The following is a 13,908-nucleotide window of genomic DNA, read 5'->3' as shown; positions in this document are numbered from 1 at the left end:
GGTTTAATACCAATGCAGCATCTGATAAAAACTTCGAAAGTTAAGCCAATAAATCAGACTTTCCATTACATCAGCTTAACCACACAAAGCTTGTGAATAATACACCACAGTAAAAAAAATGTTACGAAAATATCACAGATAAAAAGTAAGGTTGATCAGAATATAGGATTTCACGGAAACAAATAAAGAATTAGCATTGACATTTTTTTTAAATTTAAGCTTCTTGTAAGACAAATATCAACTTTACTGATTACAAAAATATTTTTGCAGACATGGCATAGCATTGCAAGATAATTCTTCATGTACCAGTTTCTATATAATGTGCAATGTGTAAAGGTACAAAATTAAAAATTAACGCTAACTTCTATAACTTGCTAAGCCTTGTAACTAATCATTTTGATCAACGTAGAGTGACTTATTTGTACACCCAATATTTCCCAGAGCACATGCCCCTGCAGACCCCTGTAGCTAAGCTCTTGTAGAGCCTACATAGTAATATTTTTTCTGTTAAGCTGCATTTACACTGAACAATAATCGTGAATGAGCATTCTTAAAAATGCTCATTTCATTTCGATTACTTTGCAGTGTAAACAGGCTGACTGACGATTGTCTGAAGAGCAATCAAAGAGCTGGTTCCTCTGGTGAAATGATCCTTCGTGCAGCGCACTGCCGAGAACCAGTCTATGTGCACTGGACAAACTGTTAGCGCAAATCGTTTGCAGTCGTGTCATGCCATCAGCCAGTCTGTCAGACCCTAACTACTGTAATCTAGGAATCAGCATGATCATATCCAGCCAAGCAGAAGTGTCTGGTCTGTTTTCCTCAGTATGAATTTAAATGGAGGTGCTGGTTCCATAGTAAAGTCCACCTCTGTTTTATGTAGCGGTAATTGATTAGGTGAAGAATGGCTTAAAGAACCCTCTCTGCCCCCCATACAGTAAACATTCCCACAAGGCTTCAAAATTAAATTTTAACTTTTATTTGGTGTTTCCCTATCATTACTGATGAGGAGTTCACTAGAGAAGAAGCTGGGGAAGCTCAGTAAGGAGAGAATTTAATAAAATGTGCATGTCTCCCTGTTATTAGTATCTGTCATATATATTGTGAACTACGTATATGTCACCAGGTACTCATATCGTGGCCCTCAGCGTGTCCATCATTTACTCTGGTGCCAAATGAGAGTATTAGTCTCCTGATGGATGTTTCCACCAATAAGTGGTTGGGCGAAACACGTTGAGACTAGACATATCTAATACAGCTATGAGATTAGAGAAACAACGTTCTAATGATCTTCTCAATTATGAGTTTGATGAAAGAGCAATGAATTATAATGGGATACTAGTATCTGGAAGGTTGGAATATAAGCTTGTACAAGTGTGGAGAATTAGTAGACGATAGTTGATCCCTCCTACAGACTTGAAGAAGTAACTATTGCTTCTATTCTCTATGTTAGAGTTTGCTGATATGGGGGATAATTGCAAGAGATATTAGTGACAAGGCAACATACGGTCATATAAATGGCCAAATGTCATATATAGCAATAACTGCAGCTACTATTCATATATCTGTTCTCAATACATTGCCACATCATTATTCAATAAGCAGTAATTGATTGACAAAGGGCAAAGGGGAGACATTATAAGATTACATCCCTGGGTGCTAACTGTGGTGGATGGACAGACTTGCACGTAGCATGGTGGAATTGATGTACATATTATAAATTGAGAATACATTTATATTTTATGTAGTCACATTGTGCATACACGGTCAGTGATATACAGTCATGGCCGAAAGTGTTGGCAACCTTGAAACGGCTCAAGTAAATGAAGTATTTCTCCTAGAAAATTATTGCAATTGCACATGTTTTGTTATACTCATGCTTATTTTCTTTGTGTGTTTTGAACCAATACAAAAAAAAACAGAAAAAATGTAAATTGAACACAATTTCACACAAAACCCAAAAATGGGCTGAATGAAATTGTTGGCACTCTCAACTTAATGTTTGGTTGCACATCCTTTGGAATAAATAACTGCAATCAATCAGTTCCTTTAACCATCAACAAGCTTCTTACTCCTCTTAGCTGGAATTTTGTACCAATCTTCTCTTTCAAACAGCTCCAGGTCTCTCATATTTGAAGGTGCCTTCTTCCAACAGCAATTTTAAGATCTCTCCACAGCTGTTCAATGGGATTTAGATCCAAAATAATTGCTGGCCACTTCAGAACCCTCCTGTGCTTTGTTTCCATCCATTTCTGGATGCTTCTTGAAGTATGTTTGAGGTAATTGTTCTGATGGAAGACCCATGACCTAGGAAGCAACCCCGGCTTTCTAACAATGGACACTACATTGTGACACAAAATCGTTTGGTAATCTTCATATTTCATGATGCAAAGCACATAGTCAAGGCACCAAGTGCCAGAGGCAGCACAACAACCCCAAGACATCTTTGAACCTCCACCACAGTTGACTGTAGGTATTGTGTTCTTTTCTTTGTAGGCCTCATTTCATTTTTGATAAACAGTTGAATGATGTCCTTTACCAAACAGCTCTATCTTGGTCTCATTGGTCCACAAGTTGCTTTCTTAGAAGGATTTTAGCTTACTGATGTACATTTTCGCAAACTGCAATTTAGCACCCTGAGCCTACAGGAAAACTTGAATTTCTTTGGAACTTCGCTGTCTGTTCTCCATGCCTAATTTGGCACTCACAGACACACAATGCAAAGTTTGAGTCAACTTCTCACATTTTTATCTGGTTTCTGGTGTGATTTTCATTTTGCCCATACCTGTTACTTGCCACAGGTGAGTTTGAACGAAATTGTGTTCAATTTGAATTTGTTTCTCTATTTTTTTGTGTTGTTCCAATACACACAAATGACATAAATGTGTATAACAAAGCATGTGTAATTGCTACAACTTTCTGTGAAAAATACTTAATTTTCTGGAACAATTTCAAGGTAGGCAACACTTTCGGCCATGACTTTATATTTATTGTGAAGAATAACTTATGTAAGGCCGGTTTCACACTTCTGTTTATTTCTGGTACCGGAAAAAATGCCACTGGAGATATCCGTGTCTGTGTGTAATACTTGCGGCACACGTGTGGCAACCTTGTGCCGCCAGTGTGCTGCATCAGTACCACATGGATGGATGGCAGGAAAGAAGCTCTACAGTAATCGCTGTTCCCTGGCGCCAGGTGCTGAAGACGGCTCTCATCATTCTCTCCTGCTCTGCCGGTGATCGGTGCCAGCAGAAGAGAATGATGAGATTTATATTCAAGTCAGAGCAATGATAGCAGGTGAGGGCTTTTGGGACTATTACTCCCATCAACCTACACCTGCTGCGGCTAATAACAGTGACAGCAGGAGCGAGTGATGGGGGTATTCCTCACCCGCTGCCTGCGATATAACTAAATAAATGAATGAAAATCCAGTCGTGGGTCCACCCCTATTTTTGATAACAAGCCACGCAAAACTCACAGCTGGGGACCCTCAGCAAGGCTAGTTATCAAGAATAGAGGGGTCACCACACTGTTTTTTTTTTAATTATTTAAATAAATAATTTAAAAAACGGTGTGGGGTCCCCCCATTTTTGGCAACCAACCTTGCTAAAGCTGACAGCTGGGGGCTGGTATCCTCAGGCTGGCAAGGGGCCATTGATCTAGGCTCCTCCAGCCTAAAAATAGCAGCCCGCAGCTGCCCATTAAAGGCAAATCTATTGGATGTTCCAATTCTTGCCCTTTGCCCAGCTCTTCCCACTTGCCCTGTAGCGGTGGCAAGTGGGGTTCATATTTGTGGGGTTCATGTCACCTTTGTATTGTCAGGTGACATCAAGCCCATGACTTAGTAATGGATAGGTGTCTGTAAGACACCTCTTCATTACTAATCCTATAGTTGTATTGTAAATAAAGACACAGCCAGAATAAAGTCCTTTATTAAAAATAAATCTAAGCACACTTTTCCTTTTTTATTTAAAAATAACAAACACAGGTTACACTCACCACACGCCTAATTCCATCAAAGCCCACGATCTCCTGTAATAAAAATAAAATTTTAAAAAACAACAATATACTATACCTGTTGGTCGTTTTGCCCCACGCCGTAAACCATGTCTGGAGAGATATTTTTTTCAACCTGTATGGTGCCAAGAAGCAACCGTCCAGGCCAAGAACCACTGGTGAATGAGCTGCTGCGATCACAGCATCATTGACCAGCGGTGAAATCATGGAGGCAGGGCTGAACTGCAGTGACCTCAGGACCATGGGAAAATGCCAGTGATAAGGTCAGCCCGGCCTCCCATTAAAAAAAAAGTGGTATGTATCCCGAAATGATATCAGTAAAAATGACAGTTAAGCGGATAAAAGACAAGCCTCACAGAGCTTTATTGACAGAAGAGGTAAAAAAAAAGTTATGGGTCTCCTAAAAAGGTAACAAAATCCAATTGTTTCTTGTTACAAAGTTTAGAATTTTTTTCAAGCCACTAAAATAATAAGAGAACAATGCGAATTTGTATCTCTGTAATCAAACTGACATGGAAAATCATGTTGCCAGATCATTTTTAGCATACAATTAACCCTTTTCCGACATCGGGCATAATAATACGCCAATGTCGGACACCCTCACTTTGATGTGGGCTCCGGCGGTGAGCCCATATCTTTCCCAGAACATGTCAGCTGTTTTGAACAGCTGACATGTGCCCGGAACATCCTCGGGTGGAATCGCGATCCACCCGCATCTATTAAACCATTAAATGCCGCTGTCAAACTCTGACAGCGGCACTTAACATGTGCTTCTGGCAGTCGTGCAGCAAATCTGCACATCTGTGATCATGGGTTAGCATGACAACCAGAGGTCTCCTGCAGACCTCTATGATTGTCACTACTGGATTGCTATGAGCGCCACCCAGTGGACAGCGCTCATAGCAAGTGAGGAGTTCTGCTACATACAGGCGATCTGATCATCTGTATGCAGCAGAGCCGATCGGGTTATGGCATCTTCTAGTCTCCCATGGAAACTTAATGCATGTCAAAGGTTTAAAAAAAAGCTTTTAAAAATATGAAAAAAATTAAAGTTCAAATCACCCCCTTTTGCCCCATTCAAAATAAAATATAACAAAAATCAAATATACACATATTTGGTATTGCCGCATTCAGAATCTCCCAATCTATCAATATAAAAAAAGAATTAACCCGATCGCTAAACAACGTAACGAAAAAAGTAAAAACGCCAGTATTACGTTTTTTGGTCGCCGCAACATTGCATTAAAATACAATAACTGGCAATCAAAAGATTGTATCTGCACCAAAATTGTATCATTAAAAACATCAGCTAGGCACACAAAAAACAAGCCCTCACCCAACCTGAGATTACGAAAAATGGAGACGCTACAGGTATCGGAAAATGGCACAATTCTTTTTTTTAACAAACTTTGTTGTTTTTTTTTTCATTCACCACTTAAAAAGAACCTAGACATGTTTGGTGTCTGTGAACTCGTAATGACCTGGAGAATCATAATGGCAGGTCAGTTTTAGCATTTAGTGAACATAGTAAAAAATCAAAGGCAAAAGCTCCCATTTTCCAGTACACGATATGTTAAAACCAATGGTGTCGTTCAAAAATACAACTTGTCCTGCAAAAAACAAGCCCTCATATGGCCGTTTTGCCGGAAAAATAAAAATGTTATGGCTCTGGAAAGAAGAGGAGCAAAAAACGAAAACGCAAAAATGAAAATACCTCCGGTCATGAAGGGGTTATTGTTGTAAAAACGACCCCCCCTCAAAAAAATAAACATTGTGGAATTACAGTTTTTTTCACCACTTCACTCCCACTTATCATTTTTTCCCCATTTTTTCCAAACAACATATAGTAAAGTGGCGACTTGCAGAACAACAACTCGTCTCTCAAAAAACAAACGCTCTAATGGATATGTCTATGAAAGAATAAAATGGTATGAAAAAATGAAAGTGCAAAAAATTGTGACAAAAATTGGCTGTGTCCTTAATGTGTTAATCTGGAGTTATAGAGTCATTGGGAGTGGGAGTGTTGTACTTATTAATTTGAGTTGAAGCTGAGCCAGTTTAGAATTGTATATAAGCCATCAGGCTGGTGGAGCATTATCGGCTGGCCTTGTTACCTGGCAGTATGAGGGCTGGACGTGCGACTTTTCTCTTTGGTCTGGCACTGATACATATCTCTTTGGCAGGTAAGACATGAGAGCTCTCTGTATAACTTGCTTTACATGAGTATTTAACATTTGGTGGAATAGTTGGGATTTTCAGCAAGCTGGTAAACCAATGTACCATCCACTATCAACACTGGAAAGTCGTTGCACAATTTTTTTTTAAATACAAATTGTGTGTGTGGCGGGGGGAATTTATAAATCTGCAGTCAGACAGAGTGACTGCAGACTTATCAATTTGGACCGGACAACCCCTTTAAGTGTCCCCAACAAAAGTAGACAGGTTTGGATGAATTTACAAACAATAATTTTGTGGCTTCTCTTTGTGTCTCAAAACCTGCACATGTAAATTTGATCAAAGCCTTAATTGGGAGACAAAAGTAATAACTCTAGGAAGGGTCTAAGAAGTGCAAATGTTAGAGTTTAAAGGGATATTCTGAAGTCGTCTCCTGACTAGCTCAGATCTATGCAGCCTCCTTACATTCTGGTTTCTGGCAGGACGAACACTGCTCCTCGATTGGCAGTGTTGGTGAGTAGCAAAGCTGTAGCATTAGTAGAACTATAAAGCTCAGCACAAGTTCTGATGTAACACATTTAGCTATCACTTTATTTGCACACGTAGATAACAGGGCATTTAAAAAAGCACACATCTTGGGAAAGTGAGAGCCATGATTAGAAGACCTGCTCTGGGACCAGCTGAATGTTGTAGGCTAATGATAACTGCTGTATCGAAATCAATGGGCTGGAGAGAGGTGACTGTGAAGTTAGAAGTTAACCTGTCTTCTGCAATATAACTACAGCATTGACTCGCTAGGGTCTGATTGGCCGAGCTCCATGGAAACAAGCAGTACACTTTGTAAGATAAAAGTTCTCACAGATAAAGAATGACAGCAGATAGAAATAACAAATCAAATCAAAGCCTTAAACTTCTAAAGAAGGCGGTACAGCGGTAATTGCTTTCTATTTTTATACCCCTCAAAACCTAAATCCTATCTGTCATTTTCACTCTTTTGGGCGCAGCTGTTGAAATAAACCTTTCAGAAGGAAAATTCTTTTAAAAAAAGGAAAGCATATTTCTTAGATATTATAATCTTATAATAAAAATGCATCTTACTCAACAGCAATTAAACATTTTGTACAAATGTAGAATGCTAGAAACATAGCAGAAAAAAAGGCAGCCGTATTTGCCAACACAGGTCACAAAACTAATGCACTTACATGATGCGGTAGCCCCCTTAATAAAGGCGGTGCAAAGCACAGGTGCAAAGTACTGATGAAGGGGTGGTCGCTTAGTATTAGAATTGCATGCTGAAAAGTCTTGTATTAAGCTGACAGATGTACTGTGTGGGTTGCAGTCTATTAATGATGCCCATATCATTAGATCAGGTGGGCTGCAAAGCAGTATATAAGTGGGGGTGCACTTAGGGACATGTACCCTAGTTTACGAGGTTAAAATTTATGGTCTTGGCGTCATCCTGCATGGAAATGAAAAAAAAAAGTGCAGCAAAATATAAATATTATGCATGAGGCATTGGATAACATTTTGGCCCAAATACACAAACTTGCAACCCACACAACCCACGTCAGCGGTCCTCATTGTCTTTCAAGTCCCTATACTACTCTAGTTCTTTGTTGAGTTTTAGAAATGCACAATGTAAATAATGATATTTTAATGGCTTTTATGGGATTTAAAGGGTTAACTATATATTAAGAGGTGGCAACTGGCCAAGACAAGTGTAACTAAGAGAAGCTTATTGGATTATGAAGTTGAAGACCAGATTGCCTATTGGCATGAACTGCATGCTGCTGTCTGTGCTGCCCTCCGCACTGCTCTGCGGTGGTGCCAGACTCTCCTGCTTTGCCCGCTATCTCTTCCTATGCCTCTGACGCTGCGTGCCATTTTTAGGCTCTCCCCACCCTCCTTCGTTAGGAGGAAGGTCCGGCTCCCTCAGGTTTCCCTTCGGCAGCAGGGTAAGATCCGCCCCCTCCAAGCTTCCCCCCGGGAACAGAGTATGCAGCCTTTTTAGTTCCGGACCAGGCATGCAGATACCCACGGTCCGGTCGACCTCCCTACACAGTGGACGATCCTATCAGTGACTGACAGCTGTCTCTATAGGCACACTTATCCAATGAAAACTGTCAGTCACTGATAGGAACACCAACTGGACTGAAAATGCCAGGAAGAGCAGAGGAATGAATAAAACATGGGTTATACTGAATATTTTCTCACAAAACTATATATCTACGCCACTCTCCATACTGTATACTGCATGATGTCTGCAGATTGGACTGCATTTTCATGGTTTCGTTTAAGTGTGATGTAATAATAATAATATTTATTTTTATATAGCGCTAACATATTCCATAGTGTTTTGCACACATTATCATGATGTGATGTGAGTAATAACATTGGAAACATATGGCAAATGTATTATAATTAGATGCATTCACATTATATTTGCTGATTGTCAGTGCAGCAGTTCAGAAACGTGTCATATGTGAATGCAAGTTTTAATATCCCTTTTTTATGGAAATAGAACAAATGAATAGTAATTTTCAAGAAATGTGGATGTACTAATTCTCCACTACAAATAATGTATATACAGTACTGTATGTAGTATTTCTGTACTGTACTACAATGCCTTGAATTTATGTGCAGTTCTAAGCACTAATCATGCAGAAATATACAAATCTAATAGCGGTTCAGATTACATGATGCACTCTCAGGACAATTCCACATGCTTAAAGGGAATCTATCAGCAGGATTTCAACCCCTAATCTATTTATATGTACATGTAGCTCTTGTAAAGACAAGTCCAGCAATACTTTTACATGGCTAGTCTGTTCCTTCATTACTTAGAAATCAACGTTTGAATTGACATTCAAATGACTAGATCTGAAGCCTCTGTCACTCCAGCTCTATTATCTGCCTAGCGTCGACTCCTACTACTTTGATTGACCTAGTCTTTACTATGTAACTTCAGTCAAAGGAGCCTTCAGTCCATCAGGAGGAGGCTGCACTGGGTGAAGATAAGAGCTGGAGTGACAGAGGATTCAAATCTACCATAGTCAATAGTATCTGTAAAAGGGACAGGGTTTTCCTCCACAAATTACTAAACTTATAGTATCAAAGGAGGATTTCTCCCTACACCTCTCTTGAGGTCCGATATCAACTATTAACGCCAAAATTGACTACTAATAATTAATATCCACTTAATACCACAACGTTATCTTTACCTTATACTATACACTAACTGTTATCTATTCCTTATACTATATACTGAGACAAAACCATGTATCAATAAAGGGTATTTATTACACACAAGTCTGCAGTCTATAACATACATATATATTTATACCCAAGCTGGCGACTATAAATATATATATATATATATATATATATATATATATATATACACAATATATGGATATAAAACTCTAATACAGTAATCTCACTACAGTATACAATAATATAACAATATCACACAGTAAAAACCCACCCTGTCTAAATCACCCAAATCACACATACAATATCAGCCCTCCCACCTATGTCTCAGCTATCCCTGAGGCCTAGTATGCTCAGCCATGTGTGTAAAGGTACCGTCACATTAAGCGACGCTGCAGCGATAGCGACAGCGATGCCGATCGCTGCAGCGTCGCTGTTTGGTCGCTGGAGAGCTGTCACACAGACCGCTCTCCAGCGACCAACGATGCCGAGGTCCCCGGGTAACCAGGGTAAGCATCGGGTTGCTAAGCGCAGGGCCGCGCTTAGTAACCCGATGTTTACCCTGGTTACCAGCGTAAAAGTTAAAAAAACAAACAGTAAATGCTCACCTGCGCGTCCCCCAGCCTCTGCTTCCTGACACTGACTGAGCTCCGGCCCTAACAGCACAGCGGCTTTCACTTTCACTTTAGGGCCGGCGCTCAGTCAGTGTCAGGAAGCAGAGGCTGGGGGACGCGCTGGTGAGTATGTGCTGTTTGTTTTTTTACATTTACGCTGGTAACCAGGGTAAACATCGGGTTACTAAGCGCGGCCCTGCGCTTAGTAACCCGATGTTTACCCTGGTTACCAGTGTAAAATATCGCTGGTATGGTTGCTTTTGCTGTCAAACACGGCGATACACGGCGACCTAGCGACCAAATAATGTGCAGACCTTCTAGCAGCGACCAGCAATTTCACAGCGGGATTCTGATCGCTGCTGCGTGTCAAATACAGCGATATCGCTCCCTAGGACGCTGCAACGTCACAGATCGCTGGCGACGTTGCTTAGTGTGACGGTACCTTTAGTCCATCCTTGTCCCAGGAATTCAGCAAGGCAAAAAAGAGAACCACCTGGTCTTGTCCCTTATATGTGACCAACTAAAAGAGGTGTGTCCAGCCCCAGGTGTGGGGGATGAGGTCACGGTCTATTGTCCACTAAGATACATCCCCTCAGTCCTAAATGTAACTTGTTTTTCCAGCTCATGGCAGCTTTATTTTACAGCAGGCTGAAAGGGGGGCTTTGCTCCATGTGGCATACATGTATACAGTTAGGTCCATATATATTTGGACAGAGACAACATTTTTCTAATTTTGATTATAGACATTACCACAATGAATTTTAAACAAAACAATTCAGATGCAGTTGAAGTTCAGACTTTCAGCTTTCATTTGAGGGTATCCACATTAAAATTGGATGAAGATTTTAGGAGTTTCAGCTTCTTAACATGTGCCACCCTGTTTTTAAAGGGACCAAAAGTAATTGGACAGATTCAATAATTAAAAATAAAATGTTCATTTTTAGTACTTGGTTGAAAACCCTTTGTTGGCAATAACTGCCGGAAGTCTTGAACTCATGGACATCACCAGACGCTGTGTTTCCTCCTTTTTGATGCTCTGCCAGGCCTTCACTGCGGTGGTTTTCAGTTGCTGTTTGTTTGTGGGCCATTCTGTCTGAAGTTTAGTCTTTAACAAGTGAAATGCATGCTCAACTGGGTTGAGATCAGGTGACTGACTTGGCCATTCAAGAATATTCCACTTCTTTGCTTTAATAAACTACTGGGTTGCTTTGGCTTTATGTTTTGGGCCATTGTCCATCTGTAGTATGAAATGACGACCAATCAGTTTGGCTGCATTTGGCTGGATCTGAGCACACAGTATGTCTCTGAATACCTCAGAATTTATTCGGCTGCTTCTGTCCTGTGTCACATCATCAATAAACACTAGTGACCCAGTACCACTGGCAGCCATGCATGCCCAAGCCATCACACTGCCTCCGCCGTGTTTTACAGATGATGTGGTATGTTTTGGATCATGAGCTGTACCACGCCTTCGCCATACTTTTCTCTTTCCATCATTCTGGTAGAGGTTGATCTTGGTTTCATCTGTCCAAAGAATGTTCTTCCAGAACTGTGCTGGCTTTTTTAGATGTTTTTTTCAGCAAAGTCCAGTCTAGCCTTTTTATTCTTGATGCTTATGAGTGGCTTGCACCGTGCAGTGAACCCTCTGTATTTACTTTCATGCAGTCTTCTCTTTATGGTAGATTTGGATATTGATACGCCGACCTCCTGGAGAGTGTTGGTCACTTGGTTGGCTGTTGTGAAGGGGTTTCTCTTCACCATGGAGATTATTCTGCGATCATCCATGTTGTGAATTAGACTTTTTGGCTCCCTCTTGTGGTTACTAGTGATATTACTCTGGGAGTTTCTTCCCTCAGTTTGCACCCACCTGGGCCGTTGTCCAGGGGTGTTGCTATATAAACTTCCTGGATCCTTAGTCCAGTGCCTGGCATCGTTGTACTCAGATCCTTTCTGTTTGCTCCAATCTGCTGGTCCCGGTTCGTGCTAAATTAAGCTAAGTCCTGCTTCTTTGTTTCTTGGGTTATTTGCTTGCTCTCATTTTTGTCCAGCTTGTACTAAATGTGATTCCTGACCTTGCTGGAAGCTCTAGGGGGCTGGTGTTCTCCCCCCGGGCCGTTAGACGGTTCGGAGGTTCTTGTATTTCCAGCGTGGATATTTTTGATAGGGTTTTTGCTGACCATATAAGTTATCTTACTATATTCTGCTATTAGCTAGTGGGCCTCTCTTTGCTAAATACCTAGCTCATTCTTACATTTGTCTTTTCCTCTTACCTCACCGTTATTATTTGTTGGGGGCTTGTATCCAACTTTTGGGGTCTTTTCTCTGGAGGCAAGAAAGGTCTTTCTTTTACCTTCTAGGGTTAGTTAGTTCTCCGGCTGGCGCTAGACGTCTAGAATCAACGTAGGCACGTTCCCTGGCTGCTGTTATTTGTGGTGCTAGGATTAGATATATGGTCAGCCCAGTTACCACTGCCCTATGAGCTGGTTTTTGTGTTTGCAGACTTAGTAAATATTTCTGAGACCCTCTGCCATTGGGGTCATAACAATATGCCAGGCCAACATTGAATGTTTATGCATTGCAGAAGTGGGATAATAAGAAAGGAAATTCTGAGTTTTTTTTTTTTTTTCCTCTCTTTCTCCCCTTTACCTTTGAGTGGCTTGTGCTTGCTGCAGACATGAATGTCCAGACCTTGATTACAAGTGTAGACCAGCTTGCTGCTCGTGTGCAGGGCATACAAGATTTTGTTACCAGTAGTCCTATGTCTGAACCTAAAATACCTATTCCTGAACTGTTTTCTGGAGACAGATTTAGGTTTAGGAATTTCAAGAATAATTGTAAATTGTTTCTTTCTCTGAGACCCCGTTCATCTGGAGATTCAGCTCAGCAAGTTAAAATTGTTATTTCTTTTTTACGGGGCGACCCTCAGGATTGGGCTTTCTCGCTAGCGCCAGGAGATCCGGCATTGGCAAATATTGATGCGTTTTTTCTGGCGCTCGGATTGCTTTACGAGGAACCCAATCTTGAAGTTCAGGCAGAAAAAGCCTTGCTGGCTATTTCTCAGGGCCAGGATGAAGCTGAAGTGTATTGCCAAAAATTTCGGAAATGGTCCGTGCTTACTCAGTGGAATGAGTGTGCTCTGGCCGCAAATTTCAGAAATGGCCTTTCTGAAGCCATTAAGAATGTGATGGTGGGTTTCCCCATTCCTACAAGTCTGAATGATTCCATGGCGCTGGCTATTCAAATTGACCGGCGTTTGTGGGAGCGCAAAACCGCTAATCCTCTGGTGGTGTTGTCTGAACAAACACCCGATTTAATGCAATGTGATAGAATTCAGACTAGAAATGAGCGGAAAAATCATAGACGTCAGAATGGGTTGTGTTTTTACTGTGGTGATTCTACACATGTTATATCAGCATGCTCTAAACGCCTAACAAGGGTTGTTAGTCCTGTCGCCATTGGTAATTTGCAACCTAAATTTATTTTGTCTGTGACTTTAATTTGCTCATTGTCTTCTTACCCTGTTATGGCGTTTGTGGATTCAGGTGCTGCCCTGAGTCTTATGGATCTGTCATTTGCCAAGCGCAGTGGTTTTGTTCTTGAACCGTTGGTAAATCCTATTCCTCTTAGAGGTATTGATGCTACGCCATTGGCGGAAAATAAACCGCAGTTTTGGACGCAGGTAACCATGTGCATGACTCCTGAACATCGGGAGGTGATTCGTTTTCTTGTTCTGCATAAAATGCATGATTTGGTCGTTTTGGGGCTGCCATGGTTACAGACCCACAATCCAGTCTTGGATTGGAAGGCAATGTCTGTGTCAAGTTGGGGCTGTCAGGGAATTCATGCTGATTCCCCGCCGGTGTCTATTGCTTCCTCTACTCCTTCGGAAGTT

General features: G+C 41.0%; 1 protein-coding gene across 1 annotated transcript in view; it reads left to right on the top strand.

The window, feature by feature from the left end:
- LOC143768427 (uncharacterized) overlaps positions 1–13,908 on the top strand; it is a 49,698-nt gene that overhangs the window by 783 nt on the left and 35,007 nt on the right. The window lies entirely within an intron of this gene.

Source organism: Ranitomeya variabilis, chromosome 4 (genome assembly GCF_051348905.1).
Source record: "Ranitomeya variabilis isolate aRanVar5 chromosome 4, aRanVar5.hap1, whole genome shotgun sequence".
Taxonomy (NCBI): domain Eukaryota; kingdom Metazoa; phylum Chordata; class Amphibia; order Anura; family Dendrobatidae; genus Ranitomeya; species Ranitomeya variabilis.
The sequence above is the reverse complement of the archived record's forward strand: the minus strand, read 5'-3'. Positions and strand labels throughout refer to the sequence as shown.